At 45.3% G+C, this 22,852-nt stretch overlaps 1 long non-coding RNA gene across 6 annotated transcripts in view; it reads right to left on the bottom strand.

Annotated features, from left to right (window-relative positions):
- The window catches only part of LOC146544808 (uncharacterized), a 95,862-nt gene that overhangs the window by 39,109 nt on the left and 33,901 nt on the right, over positions 1–22,852 (bottom strand). For 2 of the 6 annotated variants that reach the window (XR_014882746.1, XR_014882741.1), the window contains one exon: positions 718–922. The exons of 2 other annotated variants lie outside the window; for them this stretch is intronic. This is a non-coding gene — a long non-coding RNA (uncharacterized LOC146544808). Of the gene's footprint in view, positions 1–717; positions 923–12,190; positions 12,392–22,852 lie in introns of all 6 variants that reach the window. 2 more of the 6 variants (XR_014882742.1, XR_014882743.1) reach the window with 1 other exon arrangement.

Below are 22,852 nucleotides of genomic sequence, written 5' to 3'. Positions count from 1 at the left end.
GCTCCCTAAGGCAGCGATCTGAGAGGTCTGATGCTGCCAGCCAAGTTGTGAAAACCAACCACTGCCCTCTGCTGAACGCAGTCCGAATACCCACGGAGATCCCAACAATCTAGTTAGCTGGAAAATTATGTCTGAAATCCTATTTTGCTGGGAGGATAGAGAAAACCAAACTCCTCTTATCTTAGATCATGGATATCTCCTTCAGATCAGCTGCCAAAGCCCTACATTTTGTGGCTTGCACATCGCTGCTACAGGGTTGTATCTCTACACTACATTTAAGTGTACATTGCTACATAAGGCTGCAATTTTGTACTCACAATCAAACACATTTTTAATTCACATCTTTCCACTGGCCAACTTGGTTGAGGTTACTGGCAAATGCATAAGAAAGAGAAGCTTCTGATGAGAATCGTCACAGGAGTGCATCCAAATAGGCAAAGACATGGTGGACATATTACATCTGAAGGGAATCACAGAGTTACAGAACTATAGAATGCACTGAATTGGAAGGAGCCCACAAAGATCATCCAGTCCAACTCTTTGCTCCACATAGGACCACCCAAAAAATCACCCACTAAGGGACGTTGTGGAATCTCCATCACAAGACCCTCCTCAAAAGCACACTAACATTTAACTATGGGCAGGAGGTGAAGCCTCTGGCCTCATTCAGATAAAAGCTACAGTCACCTTCTTCAATTCAGAATGCTGTTCACTTACCAACATGCTCTGCACTCAGTTTCCCTCACTGGAGAGTCTGAGAAGCCTTGACGGTGGCTCATGCACACCACATCTTAGTGTTCTGGACCACACAGAAACCTCCTGGTGGATACTTCCATCTCTGAGTTCCAGTCCACTGCTGGCAATGGCTCGTGCATGGCCCAGAGAAGCAAGGATTTCTTGTTTCCACCAGAACTTTTTGTACCTGTGTTGAAACCACAGATCTCTGAGGGTGAAGAGCTAGTCACCAGTGCCCCCAGAATGGATGGGTGTTTGCCCCATGCACTGTAATTTACTGTAGGGCAGCCAAGCTCCAGGGCAGAGCACACTCATAGATTCCTAGGGATCCATTTATTAAGGTTGCCAGCTAGAACTACCCTTGGCACCATCACTTGATTTATAACACACTTCTAAAAACATCCCAGCCAGCCTGGAGCCAGGAAAGGAGCAGGGACCAACAGCACAGCTTCATGCCCTTCTGGAACTGTTCCTTTCCTGCTGCTGAAAGCGTGGACCTTCCCATCCAGCCATCAGACTGGTCCTGCTCCCACCTTACCCTTGGTGTCCTGTGCCATGGACTGTGACTCTCTGTTGCTGTTTTTGCAATCGCCATGTTCCCAGCTGAGCTAGTATCATATCTTAGCAACCTTATGGCCTCTCCTTTGGACACAGTGTCAGGAGTTCCTGAGATCTCACAGCCCAGAAAGCCAACTGTATCATGGGCTGCATCAGAAGAAGCATGGCTAGCAGGACAAGAGAGGTGATCCTGCCCTCTACTCTGTGCTAACCAGGCCTCACCTGGAGTATTGCATCCAGATGTTCAGTCCTCATTACAGGAGAAACATGGGCCTGTTGGTGTGCATCCATAGAAAGGCCACAGAAATGATCCAAGAAATGGAACACCTTCCCCGTGGGGACAGGCTGAGAGAGTTGGGGCTTTTCAGCCTAGAGAAAGGTGCGGGGAGACTTGAGAGCAGCCCTTCAGTATTTAACAGGGGGCTATAAGGAGAAAGGGGAAAAATTTCAGCAGTCTGTGGTAATAGGACAAGAGGAAATGGTCTCCAGCTAAAAGAGGGGAGATTTACATTGGATATAAAGAAAAGTTTTTTACAGTGAGAGTGGTGAGGCACTGGCACAGGTTGCCCAGAGAGCTGGTGGATGCCCCATTCCTGGAGCCATTCCAGATCAGGCTGGATGGAGCTCTGAGCATCTGATGTAGCTGTAGGCGTCCCTGTTATTGCAGGAGAGTTGGACCAGATGGCCTTTTTTAAGACACTCCATGCCCATCACCTCAGCCACGGACTGGACCGTTCCCCCTCCTAAATTTCCTCTGCCAGAACTCACTCCACTCTCCTCACCATGTTCCTGACAAAGTTGTAATAGTGTTACAGAGAGGGACCTCTCCACAGACAGGAAGGCTGAGGGGTGACGGGAGAGCGAAGCGAGATGGGAGAGGCGCCGCGCCGCCGCCGCAAGATGGCGCTGCGGGAAAACCGAGGGCCGCCATGGCGGGGTGGGGGGGAGGTTTAGGCGGTGATAGCTCGTGGTCATCTCGGTGGCAGGGCTCTGCCTTACACAATAACAGCTCAGAACCTATATTTTCCTCCCCAGTCAGGAATGGGGCCAATGGGACAAACCCTTCGACCACGGCCTCAGTGGGGGAGCAGGACTCAGCAATAGGGTGCTGTGGTGCGTTGTGGAGCACAAGTCTTACGAGGAGCAGCTGAGGGAACTGGGATTGTTCAGTCTGGAGAAGAGGAGGCTCAGGGGAGACCTTATCACTCTCTACAGCTCCCTGAAAGGAGGTTGTGGTGAGGTGGGAGTCAGCCTCTTCTCCCAGGTACCAGTGACAGGAGAAGAGGAAATGATATAAAGCTGCACTAGGGGAGGTTCAGGTTGAATATTAGGAAAAATATCTGCTCAGGGTGGTGAGGTATTGGAACAGGCTGCCCAGGGAGATGGTGTAGTCACCATACCTGGAGGTGTTCAAGAAGAGGATAGATACTGCACTGAGACATGTGGTTTAGTGAGTATGATGGTGGGGATGGGTTGATGGTTGAACTAGATGATCCTTTTGTTCTTTTCCAATCTTACTGATTCTATGATCCTACAGTTAATATCTGTCCTGTATGCACAATGGATCCAGGACTTGGAAATGCACTGGGTTATTTCTATCCCAGACAGCATGTATAGGAACCCTTCACATCCAGAGAAAAATCTGCATATACTGTTTAGACTCTAGTAGTTTCCTGTCTGAAGCTGTGGTTTGTTTGTCATCTTCTGGGATTGTGTTGTGGTTTAATCCAGTAGGCGGCTCAGCACCACACAGCCATTCACTCACTCCCCCCCTTCCCAGTGGGATGAGGGAGAGAAAAGAAGGGAAGGGGAAGGGGAAGAGGAAAGGAAAGGGGAAGGGGAAGTAGAACTCTACTTCCTTCTTGAAAAGGGAAGGGAAGTAGAACTCATGGGTTGAAATGTAAAACTATTTACTAATATAGAGAAAAGGAAAATAATTATGACACACACACACACACATATATATATATATATATAAAAGTATTTAACAAGGGATGGACAAGCAATTTCTCACCCCCCCTCCCTCCAAGTCGATGCCCAGCTAGCCCCCTGAGCAGCAGAAGAGAGAGTGATAAACCCCCACACCTTTCAAAACTCCTTCCCCATGATGTCATATGGTATGCAGTACCCCTTTGGCCAGTTTAAGTCAGCTGTCCTAATTCTGTTCCCTCCCAGCTCCTTGGGCCCTTCGCTGGGAATGGCCATGGCTCAGTGCAACACTGCTTAGCAGCAACTATAAACATTGGTTTGTTATCTGCATTGTTTTTTCTTGTAGAAGCAAAACATAGCATCATACCAGACACTCTGAAGAATTTCTTTTGGATTACCAAGCCATTAAAGAAGGAAACAGTTCTGATGAAAATAAGTCACCACGAATCAATTCTGTAAACCATTTACTTTGGAGTGCATCTCCACACCAGCCACCTAGGTCACCTTGTGCATTTTCCCCAGGCATTAGCTGTATGACTGAAAGCTCCCCCAGGAAGCTTTCAAAGAATTGAAAGCCTTTATCCACCACAGCTCTCCATATGCAATGAAAAAACAATTCAACATCCCAAGCAGTTCACAGTCAAGAAGACACTTCAGTGACAAAGGGCTAAAAGCTTCCAATATGCCACCATCACAAAAAGGCAGGAGATAGCAAGTGTGTTGCCAAGGTCCCTGTCAGATGATGTCACCCTTGGCATTACATAGAAGGAAGGACCCAGCCCAGTTCCTCTCTGACATTAGATATGACTCTGGGATACATTTTGGGTGTGTAGACCATTCAGAACATTTCTCTCTCCTAAAAGCACAAGTGGAGTGCTTGCCCTGCCCCTAGCATGCTGTTTTAACTCAGGCTGACCCAGGGAAGAGAAAGAGAAGAGCCCCCAAAATAAATAAAATGCAAAGCCAGGGTTCTGCATTGAGCAGGAAAGGTTTCCTTCCTCCTAGCAGAAACCCTGAAACATGGAAACAATTCCACGCCATGAAAACAGTATATAAGTGAGAACAGTGGCAGTCATCCCCTTCCAATGCTCTCCTGTGGATCAGCAAATCTCACACCCTCTTTCAACCACTTTCCACCTCTGCCTGTAGGTTGGCACCTCTCCTGTGCCATCTCTTCCTCAGTTCCACCTGAGGTTTGGTACCTGTCTTTGGAAACCTTTCATTTGAAGCTTATGAGTATTATTGTCCCTCCTCAGCCAAATACGTTTATGTCCTGTATATTCCCATTTATCCTCCATTAGTACTCTTTTAACATAAATACCTCCCATGCACCAGTGTGCTTACAAAGAGGATCTTTCAGCCTTGCCTGACATATGTTCTTCTCACAAAATAGATCCCTAGTTTTCCTGGTCATCAAAGGAACATCCAAACTCCCTGAGACTGTGTGCAAGACTCTGGGAACCAGCAGGTAACCCCTAGTGCTTAATTCCTCCTTGGTTTCTCTTAGGCATAGAAACCTTCATGGCTTAGAATGCAGCAAGGGAGCAAATATTCCTATTATGTTCTCTCTACCCTGATTGCACATGCCTCTCCCCATGACACACAGCCTGCTGCAAGGCCACGAGGCATCCCTATGCTGGGAACATTTTATGACGTTCCTTTCCTAATCCCTTTGAAGCCTAACAATTTGACAGGTCAGGCAGACCTAACAGGTTTTGCTACCAGCTGGCAGAGCAGAACAGAGTAGCTCATCCCTCTTTAAGTAGGACCCAAAGGACGAGGAGGCCATCCCAGCCTTCAGCCCCATGAAATGCAGAATTCAGTGGGCTGCTCAGAGAGACAATCACCAGTAGTACTGGTGCCTTCCCTTCACACTCACACAGACAGGGCATGGAACTTGCCTGTGATTCATCTTGTTTTCTGGCAAATTGCCACACAGGAAGAACATTGAAAATGGCCCATAACGACTCTCCACTGCTCTGCTCCAAATAAAACAAGAGAAGAAGCGGCAGCTGTCTATTTCAAAACACGGAGCCACGGTGAAATGGTGACACAGCAATTCACACAAGCCTAAAGCAGTGCAAGGCTCTGACATAAGCAGCCTCTTCTACAACCCAACCTACAGAGGCTAGGAACTCGCCTGGCTGGAGATTTGACCTGAGTGACAAGTCAATGCAGAAAAAAGTGGTGATGCATCACAGTCAGAAACAGTTGCACACAAAAGCCAGGCAACTCCAGAAATTGCCCCCTTTTCCCTTTAAGCGAAGTGTTTTTGCATCCTGAAGATTGCTGCTTTAGGTTAGTATGGTTTCAGAAGAGCAAAGTCTGAAAGCCCCATCAGGAAGGATTAACATGGATAGTATTTGTAGGGTGCTGTCTACATCCTAGCTAGAGATAATTTCAATGTAAGTATTGACTATATCTTTCTTCCTCTGCATTTGCTATAATGGGATCCACCTAATCCTCTTCTTAATCACACCCATCTGAGTGTAACCTTTTAGATCTGTGTTGATACCAAAGCAATAGTACAGGAGAGCAGAGAGACATATGAGCAGGGCAAATACAGCTCCACCCATCCAGGGAAAGGAGCTGATACAGGCCAACAGGAGCCTGTAAAATGATGGAGAATGCTAGCAGCTCAGACAGTCATGGAGTAGGACATCTTAGATCAGCCTTCATTTGAACCTCTTTGCCTGTCATTTGTACAGACAGAAATGAGGTGGGAATTGATAAAAATATCAGCTCCTGCACTCCCAGAGGATCCAAGATCCAACTCAGCCTCAACAGCTGAAGTCAGGAAGAGGAAAAAGCACAAGTGGCTTTTGTGAGGAAGACTGGCTGCATCCCAAATGATTTTGCCTGCTGGCAATACAGGACCCAACAATGCATAGCTTTATATGTAGGAAGCACAGTGGATGCCTGCTGGAGGACTATCAAGCATGTGAAAGGAAGCTCACAGTAAGGTAGAAGAAGATACTGTATTTTTTTTTTAAGTGTAAATTATGCCTTTGCTTGTATGTACAGAACATATTTTCCACAGGCTGAAAACTTTGGATTCTCAGGAACTTCCAGGCTGATCTGTATCTCCATAAAAGCCTAGTTTTCATTAAACCGAGCATACGCTTTGTCTGACGGAAGCCTTAATGCATTCATCTCAAGGCACCCATGGTCCTCCCAGTCAAAGTAGTTTGCTTGGAGAGTTCTCCCTTCTGCTGCAATACAGGCAGCCAGTTGTGTTTCAGCTGACATTCTACTTCTGGGAGAAGGTTCAAGTCCGCCCAAGGTTATAACCAATCAGTAAAATTAGCAGTGGCTTCATCACAGTTAACCTCAAATTGCCTGTGTCTACACAGACGCGCCTTGAAGCAATTGAAATCGAGCTTTTCTTTGGCACTAGATCAAGCACCATAAATTTGCGTTTGAGTTTTTAGCTCATACTGCACATAAAGTTTATCCAGACAATGGGCATATATGAGCATTTACGAGCTGCTTCCCTTCCTTCTTCCTATTTCCACAGAAAATTGCTGAAGTGTGTTTCTGACAGCCTCTTAAAGCACAACGGGACAAGATGTATAGGTATTATATTTATAGACAGCTAAGGCAGTAGAAATAAAAATAAGAGTCTGCTGTGTTGCTGCAAAGCTCAGATTCAGTCTACATTAAGTCATGCTGTTCACAAGCACCTCAAAGCACAGAACTTGTCCTTGAAGAGAGGACATATTCTCATAACAGGTGGTCAGTATAGCTGGGCGTTACAATACTTGCAGATTGTCCCCTTCACCCTCATCATTTTCAGCATTTTGAGGCACAGAGATCATCAGGATCTGGTTCTGGCCAGTTAGTGCCTACTGCCTTACCCAATGGGAGAAAAAGGCAGATTGAAATAAATCAGCAGATTTATGCTCCAGAGATCCTGGCAGTGTGACTCATTGCAACTAGGCACAGGCCAGGAGCTGTTGATGCAGTTTGTTTTATAAATTCTGCTCTTGGCATTGTCCCATGTTGCATCATGATATTGAGGAGAGTCTAATGGCACTTGCTAGATCAGATCCAAACAGTGAAGTTTTCAAAGACCTTGAGTACTATTTTAAGATATTTTTATGGTCTTTGGGAGCATAGTATTACAAGATGCAAACCTCTATCTAACTTATACATCTTGACTCATCTGCAGGTCAGTAGAGGCAACCGAAACTAGACAAAGCATAGAACATTTCTTCCTCTGTGCTGCAAGGGATGGAAATCTGCTCAAGAACACTCGATCCCTCTCTGTGTTTGCTCTGTGGACTATCTGCCCTCATTAAAACAAAAAGAGGTCTCCTCTAAGAGCATGTTTCCAGTGTGAAAGACCATGAATTTGTCATTCCTGCTACTGTGACTGTTAGCACTGAGCATCTCTTCTTGCGGTGGATTGGGAATGGAGTGAGAACCCACATGTCAGGTCACCCATTCTTCTACTCATTTCCTGACTTTGATGAGGTTTGATATGTTCCACAGGACATGAACAATCCTGTTATCACAAACCATAAAAGCAATTTGATCCAGCAATACAAACATTGGTGTGCAGGTGTTTCTGGCACTGGATGCACTAGCGAGAGCAGATCATGCAGAGGAATGAATTAATGGTTAACATTCAGGGTTTCTGTGCAAATAGCAATGTCAACAATGCTTTACTCTTGCAAAATATAGCTGTGATGTTTATTGTGGTCAAATGTCTTCTATAGTGTCCTAAAACTGGCAGTGATCTTTTACTGAGATTTTGTGCATGTAAGAAAGCACACATGGAAAATCACAGAGCCTTAATGCAGCCAAATAAACGCATGCCAAGTCCTTCCCCATTGCTTTTTTAGTAGTACTGAGGGATGTGGCTTAGTGGGCCACAGTAGTGATGGGTTGATAGTTGGACCAGATGATCTTAGTGGTCTTTTCCAACCTTAATGATTCTGTGATTCTGTATTTCCCACATCTCCAAGACTTTGCCTTGTTGTTTCATGCATTACCATGCTTCACTCCGTGAAGCTCTGCAGAAGGACAGCCTTGCCTTCAACAGTGATGTGTTACAAAACTTCAAAACCTCGGCAAGGCTCCAAGGCTTCCTTAGGATCTGGCTAGAGGAACTCAGACACGAGCCAAAGGTGGAAGTTTGTTTACATAGGAAACGTAGGAAACAAGATACCAGCCTTCAGGCTCCTCTTGTGGGGTTAACATCCACTGAGCAAATCCGAGTAGTCCATAAAAGTGAATGATGGCTGGAGGAGGTGGCAGAAACCTGGAGTAAAGGAGAGCACAGTTGAGCTGCAGCAGATGCCTGCTCAGACACTAGCCAGACAAAACCCTCTTTTGTCTCTCCTGGAAGAACAGTGGTCCAACCTCCTTAAGGTCTTATGATGTTTGTGAAACACTCTGGAGTCTTGGCAGAAGACATGGTGAGATTTCTGGGACTTGTTTAGCTGGTCCATACATCTAGTTGAACTGCATTTCTTAGGTTAAAAGGAAAACCTAGATCTTCCAAAGTGCACGAGAGCTAAAATTCACAATTCCCTTCAACATTTATTTTTCTTTTGCTGAAAAGAGCTACAGAGACAAGAGAAAGCCACCAGCCAGGACAATTCCCTTAACCTGTTATATGGCCCCACAGCCAGTGACAGTCCCTATTGTGTTAAAGATGATTTCACAGCAGAGAGAAGGAGGAGGATGGAAGAAAAAGACACTCATACAAACTTCCAGAGACTCAATCCTTTCCCTAACACCTTCCCAGACCCTTATTGTTGTGATCAGAGCCATGCAGGAGCATCTGGAAAACATCTGTGTCCTCAAGACCTTCAGAAGCCTTCTGCAATGTCTCTGCCTGGCCAAGCTCTCTTATTATACCTTGGGACAGAAGGAGCTGCACTGATTTTTGGGTCTTTAACAGATATAAAGCACATGTTGCTTAGTGCCAGATTTTCTCCCTTGGCCTGCTTATAAAAAGGATATGTGTCACTCAGTCCTCAGTCAGCATAGGGAAGATGCTAGTTTTGTGTCATTACATGCATAGGATGCTTGTTTTTCCCCTACAAAACCGTCCTGATCACATGAGCTGATTTGTAAGGTTTAAACCCCTGGAGTGATTCGCTGGGCTATTTTTTGAGCTGGTATGAATGGATGTAGCACTGCCTCAAGTGTTCAAGCTGCTGTAAATGAGGAAGGATCTGGATCCTCTGCCTCTGTTGTACTTCTGCATGTGTTGTGACTTAATAAGAAATAGCTAAGAATAACATTAAGTCTGCCAGCCTGAGTGCTGTGCAGAATATCAAAGTGTTTCACCAGGAGTGCAGTAACGTGACTTTCCTCGTCCTTCACAATCATAAAAATGCCCTCACCTCCCACATCCAGGGGAACAGTGAAGTCACTTATCCCCTACATTATGCTGAAGCCAACAGAAGCTGCAGAGTCCTTGTTTTACCTGCCATTCTGCCTGAAAAGAAGCAACGTGAGAGGCTCTGTCATGGCAACTGCTCGTCCCTAGCAGACGAACTGTCTCCAGGCCTCACCGATTACATCTTTACCGTTATAATTCATATCCTGCACCTATTAGTGATAAGGTCGATAGGAGCAAATACAATGGCAGCTGCTGAGAAGTCTGTTGTTGCACATGCTCCCGCCAACACTCACTGTACTACAGAGACCAAAAATAATTTCCTGGTCTCCCAAAGCAGCATGGAAAATATTTCCCTGTATCTTCTGGGTTGTGTGATAACTTCCCTTCTTTAGGTTTATGGTAGCGGTTCCTCCAGGACAGCTGAGCAGAAATATTCCTCAGGGACATGTGCCATTTTCACAGAATCATAGTATTGTTTATGTAGGAAGGGACCCTTGGAGATCATCTAGGCCAATTCCCCTGCAATGAACAGACACCTACAGACAGATATTGATGACCCCTGCATGTCCTGCTTTACTTCCTTTTTTCTCCTGCTAAGGCATATGCAGCTTTAACTCATTATTTCTCCCTTTCTTTTTGTACAGCGTCCTCAGCTTTATCTTCTTACTACAGATCTCCTAATACTTCTGTAAGAGTGTGAGCTATCAATGCACACTCATAGCACAGAGTATAGCATTGCTCATGCCTTTTTTGTCCCTCTAAATTAAAATATATGCAAATCCTAAACTTCCTGAGGCTCTTTTCTACTAATTTTTAAAACTGGAAAAGGAAAAAGTGCTCCAGCAGCTCCAGTTCTTCTCTAAGAGTAACCACATCTGCAATTTCTAAACAGCACTACAGCAATGGACCAGGAAAATCAGAATTTGCCCCGTATTTTAGGTGGGGAGTGGCTCCTTTTCTATATAAGATGTGGCCTCACTGCCTAGACTTTGACTTGTTTCCATCCCCTACAGGAGCTCTCTATCAGCTGCTCTTATTGAGATAAATCACAGTTCACCCAGGCAAGGACCTTCTCCCTGTTTCCTGAGTCCTGAAACTTGGGGCTTGTAGGGACTTCCACCATTCTTTCCAGCACCTGTGAGCCAGAAAAGCATGCAGTCCAGCTGCACCTCCACACCACACAACCCTGGGCCAGCCTCAGGACCAGCCTGTGAGCCACAAGGTTCCCTCCTTTGCCCCAAAGTGGCCAGGATAAACTGGGTGCAGGCTCAGCTTATCACAGAATCAAAGAATCACCAAGGCTGGAAAAGATCTCCAAGATCATCCAGTCCAACCATCCACCTATCACCAATATTTCCCACTAAATCATGTCCCTCACTACAACATCTAAACATTTCTTGAACAACTCCAGGGACGATGACTCCACCAAATCCCTGGGCAGTCTGTACAAGTGCCTGACCATTCTTTTGGAGAAGAAATTGTTCTGACATCCAAACTGAATCACTCCTGGCACAACTTGAAGCCATTCCCTCTCATCCTATCACTAGTTTTGTAGGAGAAGAGGCTGACCCCCATCTGGCCACGATCTACTTTCATGCAGCTGTAGACAGTGATAAGGTCACCCCTGAACTTCCTATTCTCCAAACTAAACACTCCCATTTCCCTCAGATGCTTCTCATAAGACTTGTGCCCCAGCTTCAGTGGAAAGACCCTAAAAGGTCAAGGGTAAGCAAAACTGATATCCAGGGTCCTGTAGATAAGCCACTATATCATAAAAGCCATTAGCACTGTTTTTTTCTAGCAGGAGTCTCAGTCTCTTTCTGCCTGTGTATTTAAAAGTACAGCACATGCACACAAGGGGTGAACCTAGAACTGCTATTGCAATCACATCTGGACACCTTAGAAGCCAGGAAGGTCCCATTGAGCTGTCTTACATGAATACACATTGTAAGTCCTGACTCAACTATGTTAAACAGCAGGAACAGGCAAATTTATAACTGTATTGGCCTTGGAGAGGTACTCATTTGCTGGGGCTGATTGGTCTGGCTGTCCCCATACTCCCACAAAAGCACATGAACTCTGCTGTTTTCACACATGATAAAAGCTTTGACTTTCTCCAATTCAGCTGCAAATACACCAGATTTCTTGACACTGTCTTAATGACTCATTGTCAGAGCAAACATCTGTGTCCCATCTAACATACCAGGAAGGACAAAAAGAGACCAAGTTATTATGTAAAGAAACCAGCAGTGACCTGCAGATCAGGCCAAGAGCAAGCAGGCTTCAAGCTGGTTTGCACCTCTCTGCAGTCTCCAGAGTACTTTTAAAGTATACAGGGGCATGAAGGACCTGGAACCAGGATCTCATGCACTTTTCTGACCTCGCACACTTTTTTCATCTTAGACATGTTGAACTCCACAACATGAGAGCAACTAGCTGTGTGGGGAAGCAAGTCTAGAATCACTAGGAAGCACTGAGATTTGCAGAGGGAGAGTAAAGTCTCCTTTAAAAGGCAAGTTTTGCAGCAGTCATAGTACTAAGCCCACAAGAAGTCCAAGAGGTTTTCACATCCAATTCTGTCAGCAAGAAGGGCTTCTAATTTTAACCTACCCTGTGGAAATATCGGTGACACATACTGGTTGTGTGCAGAGAGGTGTGTTTGCTCTTTCCACTGAAGAAAGCAGAATGAACAGGCAGTTACCTGCCTACTGAGATTCCACTCTATGTCCTTAAAGCTGAGTGACTCCATAGATCACACTGAGAAGATCTGTCCTCACCAAGCCGCTGGTGGTGGTGGGTACTCCATCTTCCCTGGAACATAATTTGAACGCAACAACCAGTTCAGTGGGGCATGAAGTGGAAGACCAAGTGCTTTGCTGCTTCATAGGTGTGTAATAAGCACAGGGTAGAGGACACCTGAGGCCTCTGTCACTGTGAGCTCAAGCCAAAACTGTGAGTTCATCCATAGAATGCAATTCAGGCAACCCTCCTAGATATGGACCCCCAGCCTCCAACACGATCCTGATCACACCAGCTTTGGGGGTGAGTCTAGAAACTGAACTTGTCTATGGCCCAGCTAACTGCAAAATGCCATGCTGAGGAGGGCTAAGCCTAGATATCATGTTAACGTGCTATTAAGCTTTTTGGTACCACAAGGCCTTGACTTTGCACCAATCAAGTAGGGCAGCTGCTTCAGGTCACCAATGTCAATGGTGACCTAGAGTTAGTGAATGGCATCTCTTTGGGAAAACTGAGCATCCTACCATTTTGTCACCAGTATGTCACCACCCAGGCCCAACCTCCTCCTCAGTGCAAACACCACTATGGGAGTTAGGCTACGTTACTCAGGGCTTTACTCAGCCTGGTCTTGAAAACCTCAATAAAGACTGCACATTTGGTCCTACAATTTACCTTGTCCTCATAGGGAAAAGTCAGCCTGACATGGGAAGATATACACTTCAAAAATTGGATTTTGAAGTACATTGTCCTGTACCATCTGCTCAGGAAAAAAAATTGATCTGTGAGTCCCACTGAGCAAACCCCTTTCTCCTTACCCCCATCAGTCCAGAAAATGAAGGCACAGGTAGGTCCAGTCTGTTGAACATGGGGGCTACACAGCCACTAGATTTGAGACCATAATGCCTACATTCAAGACCAAGGAAGACTGGTCCTGTACATGGGGAAGGCATGACCCTGTATGCAGGGAAAATCTGAAAGCATTCACAAGGCTAAAAGAGTCCAGTGTTGTATTTACTGCCTCTGCTCATTGCCAACATGTCCCCTGCCTTTCCAAGATCTCTAATTCCCCTGCTTGACAGCTTCCTTTTACTGGCAGAAGATCTAACTTCTCTTTCAGTCAGTCAGAATCACAACACCATAGGCCAAACAGGAGCTCCCATCCCCAGGATGTGTTCATTTGGTGGCTTGGCCTCGTGATCCAGGCTCTGAAGGAAGGATGATCCAGGCTTTCTGAAAGCCTCATGATCCAAATTCTAAAGAAAAGATGATGCAGGAGCAGAAATTCCAGCTCCAAAAGGTGCCTTCATACTGACAACAAAAGAATCTTGATGGTAATGAATCTCTAAAGCTTACAGAGTGACATGAAGAGACCACCTCTGCTACTGAGGTTGGAAAAAGCTTGCCCTAGCTAAAGAGGAAACCAGTGCCTGGTTGCAGTGTCAGAGTCTTGTGAGGCTGAATACTTCTGCTTTCACACACAGACATCACATGCTTGTTTGCATTGTTCACTTTCATGTCATTATGGTTCATGCAGGTCCAAGATAGGTAGGAGTCTCCCTCAGGAAATGTGGTGGTCACTGATCAGGACAGTAACATCTTTCCAGTTAACTTCAGCTCCAAGGCCCAACTGCAGTGTACTCCAAGTGAGAGATCAGAAAGATCGCCAGACTGCTGGAAGCCAAGTCTGTTTTAAGAGAGACACACATGGCCCAGAGGAACCTAAGGACTTCTAACAATCCAGCAGAGCATTTAAAGCTTGAATCCTAACTGCAGGCCTTGCTTTGGAGTCTTCAGGCTGAGTTGTCCCAACACCTGACCACCCCAGAGCCTACCTGAGCTGAAGGCTGTGATGCAGAAATCTCCCTGCCTTCCTCCCAGCCAGCTATGCAATTGCTGCCCAAGTTTTAGGCAGTATTTCTAGGCTCTGCATCAATCTCTCCCAACACACACCCTTTCACCTGCATCTTCATGACTCACATCCTTCACTTCCTTAACTCCACACTCCCCATCTGCTATCTGGACCACACCTGTAATAATGCACATGATTCTGTGGCCACTTCTCACTCCCTATGGGCGGCCCACCAATACGTGAAGCATCCAACTTCACACCTGTCTCCTCCTGCAGTTTTGTGCTCTGCCCTAGCAGGTCCTCACCAAGCCCATGGCCTCCTACCTTCTCCCTCCTACTTTCCTCAAATCCATACTTCAATTCTTAGCTTCTGCTTTCTATCTCCTTATCTGTGTTCTCCGTGCTTTCTTGCCTTCCTCAGAGGGAGTTTTCCCTACATTCATCCCTGAAATCTTACCAGTCTCCTTTTTCTTTTTCCATGCCTTCTCCCTCTTCCATAACCAAGCTCATGGGTGTTTTAGAGCCAACCCACTCCACTGTGGAACCAATTGGTTTACTCCTCTTCTCTTATGGGATCAGATGTGACAGCAATGAACACAACAGAAAAGCTGTCACTTGAGGCAGTATACAGAGACTGGACTTCAGATCTAATGCCTGAGAATCATTTCATGTGTTAATCATTCTTCTTTGTTGTTCTTTATCCAAGTTGAAGCTAAATCTTAATCTCCTTAATCCCACTATTTCCATGTGAAAGGTCTCCAGGCAATGTGGTAGATAAACTCATTTATTTCCTTTAGAAGTTATGTCAAAGAGCAGGATGGGAAGATCTGCGTAGGCAGGATTTTTTAGCAACAGTCCCCCAGGGTGCAAAAGTCGTGTTCTTTTTTTAAACCTGATTAATTCTGCATCAGTTGGGCACATTACAGGCACCATTTTTATGAAGTCTACACTGTATTCCCTGGGCCACAGATGCTGCTTCTGCCACTACTTGCTATTTCTGGTGTGATTGCATCTGACAAATAGCAATGGGAGAGATTTCAGGAGTGACTCAGAGGAAAGACAATTTCAACTCCAATTTTAAATCCAAGGAATGCTTTTCGCTGGCTACAGAAATGTGAATGAGTGAGGCTTCTTCCTGTCCTTACACCCTCTTGGGATATTGTTGAACGTCACATTTCAGGCCATGGGCATTCCAAAGCCCTTCAGCTTTTCTCTGCTCCAGACACAAGGGACAATGACTGACAAATCTTCATCACATTTCTTGGGTTTCTCCCCATTTGGAGACAATGAGCTGAGTTTGGATGTACCCTTTTGTACCTGGAGGAGCTGTCTGTGCTAGGTGTCACCATACTGTCCCACTTCTATGAGTCACCAGAATTTACTCATTGGCATTAATCTTCAAGTCTGAGTGTCTTGTGACAGTGAACATAATGCTGGGATTTTATCAATTTGCTCATTAGGGGCCATTTACACCTATCATTTATACAGCCTTCCCACTATTGGTCCTTTCTGGTGCTTCCACACTGATTTTCATCCATTCTTGCCAGTCTCAACATTTCTAACAAATACCAAATGCCTTCTGCTGATAGCATAACCCCACCTTCAAAAGAGGGGAAGACACTGTCACACAGGAATCCACACACATAGATTACAACTAAAACAACCTGCTCTGTCCCTTGTCCACTTCAGGCCCACAGAGAGCAAGTCTGTGACCAACAGACTGTTGTGCCTTCCACCATCCAATTAAAACATGCACAAATAGAGGAGAATGGCATTGCTCAGAAACAGTGCTATTCAGACAGGCAAAGATTTGCTGACTGCTTGATGGTAGCTTCGAAATGTAACATATGTGCTCAGCAGCATAGTGCATCTGAGACATTTCTAACAGTTCCAGCCTCCTGTGGGAAATACTGCAGGATCAGCAAATTCAGGTTATCGGTCTTCAGATCCCTCAGCTAGAAACAGCTGTAAGGTTTTAATCATTATAGTGCATCAGCCAAGCAACACACACTGAGCCAGAGTTGCATGATCACACTGAGCTGTCCCAAGAGAAGCATTTCTCTTAGCTGATAGTGCATCGGTGTAGATTTATCTTGGAGAGCACTAAGACAGCAACAATTCTCCCTTCCTCCTTCCAGCAGCATTTAGCAGACCACACACACTTTCTCTCCCATCCCAAGGAGGCCTGTAAGACCTTATCTCCTCCCTTCAGTCCTACAGCAACATCCAGTCCTGTTATACTCAAAACCAACCCATGTTCCCTTCAGAAGCAAATTACTATGTGTCATCATCAGAGATGTTGGCCAACCTACCAAGGTCAGCATGCATGGCAGTGGTGTGAGCATCCTGTGGATGAAGTGATGAATTAGTGACAGCAAGCAGCAAGCCTGGTGAAAATAAGCCCCCAAACACTCTGATTACCCATCAGGGTAATCAGATATCAGAACTGAGGTTGCTTCCCTTCACCTCCAGTCCTTCCCCCAGTGCTAGCCAAGTTCAGGAAGTTCAGCCAACTTCAGGATGCGAAGCAGTACATGGCAGATGTCAGTAGAGTTGCTTGCAAGCTGCAGTGTTGCTGGGTTGCAGAATCAATCCCAGAGCTGGCATAATCCACAAACAATTAAATATGGGTCAGGAGCACTCAGTTTCCAAAGCACCAGGGTTAAAAATACTGATGAGAGAACATCAAGCAGGGTCACATTAGGGGAACAGTCATGACTCCTCTGTTACCTGCAGGATCTGTTGCCCTGCTAATGAAGACTTAGAAAACCCTTGCCCTTGCCCTTTGCTGTGGCTAAAGTTGCCCTGTTATCCCAAGCCTGATAATTCTCCATCTCTGTTCTTGCTCCTGTAATGCAAGGAGCATCATCTATATAACGAAATCATAGAATCATTAAGGTTGCAAAAGAGCTCTAAGATCATCAAGTCCGACCATCAAACCATCGTATTTATGCCCACTAAACAATGTCTCTCACTGCCACATCTACATTCTTGACTACCGCCAAGGACAGAGACTCCATCACTTCTCTGGGCGGCCTGTTCCAATGCTTGGCCACTCTTTCTGTAAATAATTTTTTCCTAATATCCAACCTGAACCCCCTCCTAGCACAACTTGAGGCTGTTACTTCTCATTCATAGTATTGCATACTATGGGAACACAGAGACGTGTGCAGAGTGTGCCTGCAATCCTGCCAAACCATGTGGATAGGAGCTGCTGTTGCCCCCACATGTAATTTTCTGAATCTGACTTTATTCCATGCTGGAACAGTACTCCAAATGTTTTTGGATTTTTTTTCGAGGAGAAAGTATTTGTGGCAGGTGATACAGAGGAGGATGAAAGAGAGATTCTTTTTTCTGCTTGAGGCTCAATTTTGACGTCCTAATTTTGTACTAAAATACCATTATTTCACAAGTTGCAGTCTCTCAAACATAGATAACAAAAAAAAAAAAAAGTACTTGAGAAATGCTAAAATTCATCTTTATCATCAGAAAGTGGGTGTAATTCCCCCGAGCCCCATGAAACTCCCACCTTGCAGTGCAGATATATTGACCACCCAGGGGACAATCTTCATATCTGTCCATGTACTGCTGTCTGATCAGGATGCTCTGTAGATGCAGACAGTGACACACAAAGCTGTAGCACAGAGTTGGAAATTCAGCTGAGAAAACATTATGGTGAACATGACAAATGCCATTGAGTACTGTCTCTTTGATGCACTACCAATTGCCAACCCTTGACCACTACCTCTGTCTCTAATTCTAATGCACTCCAAATATTCCTTATATTCCTGTTTTAGCTCCCAAACCTGGAAATTACACATATGTGCATCTCTTCCGCTTCTAGAATTTGCCCATTCTATGACTTCTTCTCTTCTTAGAAATAACCTTGAGCATCTTTGCAGACAGATGTGCAGCAGATCACTCTTTTTCAACAGTCTGACTCAAGCTGAGCCTTTTCTTTGTAGCCTTCTGAATGTAATAGCAGAACTAATAGCAGAAATTATAATCAATATGTTGGAGGATCAAAATTAGCTACCTGTCAATTTGAATAACTACTATTACTGTCATTGTTATGAATGTCAGTACTAGTACAATAGTAATTGTTGTGACTCTTCTGTCAATTAGAAGAGTAATTTTGTCACTGCTATTATTTTATGTTCTTGTCATTGACCTGCAACCCTGAAGCACCTCTGAGGTGATTCTAGAGATCTTTACCAAACCTTAATGACTCTATGATTCCCTATGAGGCGGGGACACGAGGTGGTGTTGTCAGCACACAGGCATGAGCAAACAGGAGCTGGCTTGCCAGCCCAGGAGTCAGGTGATCCAGAGGCGTTCCCCATCTCCACCACAACCTCCCTATGTGACCTCAAAGGAAGCATTTGGAAAGCCATTGAGAAAAGGAGGCAGTTGGAGGTTTGTGACTCTTAATTGTGGGCATCTCCATGGGCGTAGGTGACTGATTTCATGTTACAGCCATCAGGGACCAAAACAGCACTGCCCTTTGGAGGCTAAGAAGCAATTTAACTGGCTGAATTTTCATCTAAGCACACCACACATTATTTGAGATGCTCACAGTATCTCCAGCTGAAACACACCCATGCTCTTCATTCCACTGTAACCACCAGTTATGTGGGGATGCTATGTCTCACTTCTCTGCATCTGCATGTTTAGACATGCTGCCCTCTAAGAACAGTCCAGATCTCTGTTCTTGACTGATAGGCATCAACTCAGTGAATAATAACAAAGGAGGTTTGCTTGGTGGTAAAGCCATGATGCTCAGCTTCTGATTCAAGTTACAAAGCTGGGCACTGGTATGAATCTAGTTCGGGTTTATCTTGGATGTGAGATCTCAAAATGGATGAATTAAACACCATATATATTGCATGGCTCACATGCTGCTATCTTTCCTCATTCAGTTCCAAAGGTAAAATAACTTGCTGTGTAACCCCTCTCCCTAGAATTTCAAAACTCACAGCAAAAAAGATATCCACATCAATTCAGTAATCCAGCATTGCCAAGAAGCAGTCTTAATGTCAAAAGGGAGGAGAAACTCAAACTTCAATGTAGGCTCAAAAGGAAAGGAACAAAGATAGGAATTTTTAAGTCAGTTTCACCACAAAAAAATAACGTCTTCTTGCATAGTCCAGTATTGCTTCCTGCCTCTGAAGGTCTGAAGATCACAAGCCCTGCTTGCGTTAATGTTATCCTAACCCCAACATAAATAGCCGTGATCAAGTCGAGGCCAGTATGGCAGTATCAGATTCAGAAGTATCTTCTCTGCTTTCATATCATAGAATCAGACAGATCTTCATCTGAATACTGGATATAGGAGTCAGGGCACTGCTGTGGATTTTAGTAACATTAGGGTGAAAGAACTCCAATGTAAACAGCCCCATCAATGCACCTTATCCCTCTCTTGGCATTGTTTAGCTTAGAGAAGAGAAGGCTCTGGGGACACCTCATTGCAACCCTTCACTACTTGAATGGAGCTTACAAGCAGGAAGGGGACTGACACTTTACACGATCTGATAGTGACAGAACAAGGGGGAATGTCTTTAAATGAAAAGAAGAGAAAATTATGATAGATGTTAGGAAGAAAGTCTTTCCTCAGAGGGTAATGAGGCACTGGAACAGGCTGCCCAGAGAGGTGCAGATGCCCCATCCCTGGAAGTATCAAAAGCCAGTTTGGATGGGATCCTGTGCAGCCTGATCTGGTGAGCAGCAACCCTGCTCACAGCAGTGGGGTTGGAACTAAATGACTTTCAAGGTCCTCTCCAACCCAAGTCATTCAGTGATTCCATGATTCAGATAAGGTGCACTTAGGGATGATACTTTGCTGTTCCTTGCTACATAGCTCAATGCTTCAACTCGTGGAAGCCAGTGGCCATCCGGGAATGAGAAGACAGTCCAGCTCTATTTGCTGACCATATCCTCAACAATAATTCACCATTGTAGTCCACGAAACCAGCCATGATCGTGCATGCCATGAAACCAGCACTGGTCCTGATGCCATCCTCTCCTCTCCATGAATGACCCATAAGAAATTCCTTGAACTGCCCCCAGATATGCAGCAGATTTAATTAGAGACCTCCTGAGGCCCCTTCCAATTTGAACTATCCCAGAACAGAAAAATCCTACAATAAAGTGCAGATATCCCTGTGTGAACATTGTGAACTGCCCACCGGTGCAGCCTCACATCAGGAAGGGCAGTCATAGGAGCATGGTTTTGTGGCTTTCAGGTTAATGGTGTCTGTGCCATCTGTCCTTCATTCACATTTCACCAATGCTGAAAGCCTGAGCCTGCCAGAAGAGCCCAGGTTGGCTTGAGCAGGGCTGGCTATGGGAAGCCTGCCAAGGCCAGGGCACAACACAACACCGTCTCCATTCAACCATGCCAGAGTGTTATCTCTATTTCTAGCAGGCCACTGACCTTCCCACTTCTTAACAGGGCTTTCACCAACATGCTCAGTATTTCATCCAGGTCCTCCCTTTGCAGTAGGATGACGTCTCTATGCCCTGTGCATTTGCTCACAAACCATACAGACATATCTTCTATAGAACCACAGAATCCAACCTAAGATCATCTAGTCCAACCATCAACCCATCTCCACCATGTTCACTAAACCATGTCCCTCAGTGTGACATCTACTCTCTTCCTGAAAACCTTCAGGGACAGTGACTCTGTCTCCTAAACCACCGTCTTTCTGCAGTTCCACAGGACTTGAATTTTGGGTTGTCCTGTGTGAAAGCAAAAGCTGGGCTCAATGATCCTTGTAGGTCCCTTCTAACTCAGGTTATTCTATGATTCTCTGAGAGCCATGAGAGCTGTGTAAGAAGGACAAAACACAAAGCTCCTCCCTGTCAATACTGGTGAGTACTTGCTAGATGGAGTCTGTGATTTCTGTTTGTAGCCTCCTCCTGGCCAAAGGCCACGGGGAGGGCTCTGCATTGCCCTGTTTAATTATTTACACTAGGGATAAGTCAAGGTGGCATGAATACCATGTTCCAAAGATCTCAGTGCCATGGAAGGTGAAACACTGCCAGGAGCCCCAGCCTGCCCATCCCACCTCTGCAGCCCCAATTGGACCCAGGGACTTCCACCAGGGCAAAGCCTTTCTAGAGGGCTGGGTGATGTGAAAGGATCCACATCCACCACAGATCTCCCAGATAACACCATCACTGTGAGTATGTGACTCACACCCAGTTCCTCACTCTCGTCACCCCAGGAGAAATTAACTCCTTCCCACCCACACCATCACACCCAGGGAGCCCAGCTGTTACCTGGTAACCTGCTAACAAACACAACCACAAACAAACATGTATCACAATGCTAACAGGCTGTCTGAGACACAAAGGGTGCCAGTGGGAAGGTTGGTCTCTTCTCTGGGTCAGGAGTACCTCTGCATTCCCCATCCCCAACTCCATGATTTGGAGGCACGTGTATTTCAGTTGGATGAGCCCCTGGTCTTGTGTTTATAGGACAGTTTTGCAGAAGTGATAGCACCTGGTATAACATAGTGCAGTGCTAACACTACCACAGTGTTAATCCATTCTGTACACATGCAAGAATCAACAGTGGGGCTTGGTCTCTTGACACAGTTCAAGGAGCTCAGTGTGTCCCATGCACCGAATTGCGTGCTCACAGTCCCAGAGCCCCGAGCACTGAAAACACAGCCAGAATGAGGGCATCAGTAAGACATAAACAGGAAAAGTAAGAGAAATCTGTGTGTCACAGATGGGAGGGCCTTGTTTCCAAAGAAACTGGGTGGATCCTCAAACCGCAGAAAGCAGAGTTGGGATGGAGGTGAAAAGGTGACCTCCTCCTTCCCTCCACCCCAAGGCAAGAGCAAGTGTGCCTGAACAGGTCCTTGGTTTTCACAGTTTAATCTGCCCTTAAAACATCTCTGTTCACAACATTGGCTATCTCCAGCTCTGCTAAGTCTTTGCCTTTGTTTCCTTATCTGTAAAAGGGGAAACGACCAGAACGTGAGGATCCATTGCTGGGTTACTGGAGAGGAAATGGGGAGAGGAACCTTTGACTAATGAATAGCAAACATTCAGCAAAAAGCAAGAAATAAGCAGGGAATATTGTGTACCTAGGGGTGTTCACACCTGCTGATGTTGGTTTGATACAGCTAGAAAACATTATCAGCCTTATGCAAGATGGTCTAGGCATGCACACATGAGCATGTTTAGCTCTTCTTGTGCTCCTCCAAGCACAAGATGAGTGTTTGTTTTGCAGAGCAGTTCCCAGTGCAGGAACTGTGACCAGATTACCTAGGGACATCATGTACCTCCTTTTAACTGCAGGCTGAAACATATTTTGTGGGTTTTTTATTATTGGGCATGGATAACAATGCATATCACAGTGCTGGGGTTCCTTAAAAATCAATACTTGGTCACCTGGGCCAGCATCCTGCTTCATCAAGGATAATGGCACCAAGCTTATTAATTTTGCCATATACTTCATACAGATGATGTTCATGTTAGAAATTGATCACATTCAAATGTGTGTTTGAAGAAGGGCTACACTTTTATGGCAGTAATTGTAATACCTTCAAGCTTTGTACTATATTGCTTTGGAAGTCATAATACGCTTTCAAAGCAGCTGAATTTCAGGTCCAGACCAACATCAATCCAACAGTTTGCCTGAATCAGTAAGTTTCAATCTTGTGCAAAAT

This window comes from Meleagris gallopavo, chromosome 3, assembly GCF_905368555.1.
Source record: "Meleagris gallopavo chromosome 3, MGAL_WU_HG_1.1, whole genome shotgun sequence".
In the NCBI taxonomy this organism is placed as follows: domain Eukaryota; kingdom Metazoa; phylum Chordata; class Aves; order Galliformes; family Phasianidae; genus Meleagris; species Meleagris gallopavo.
This window is presented reverse-complemented; position numbering and strand designations above follow the sequence as displayed.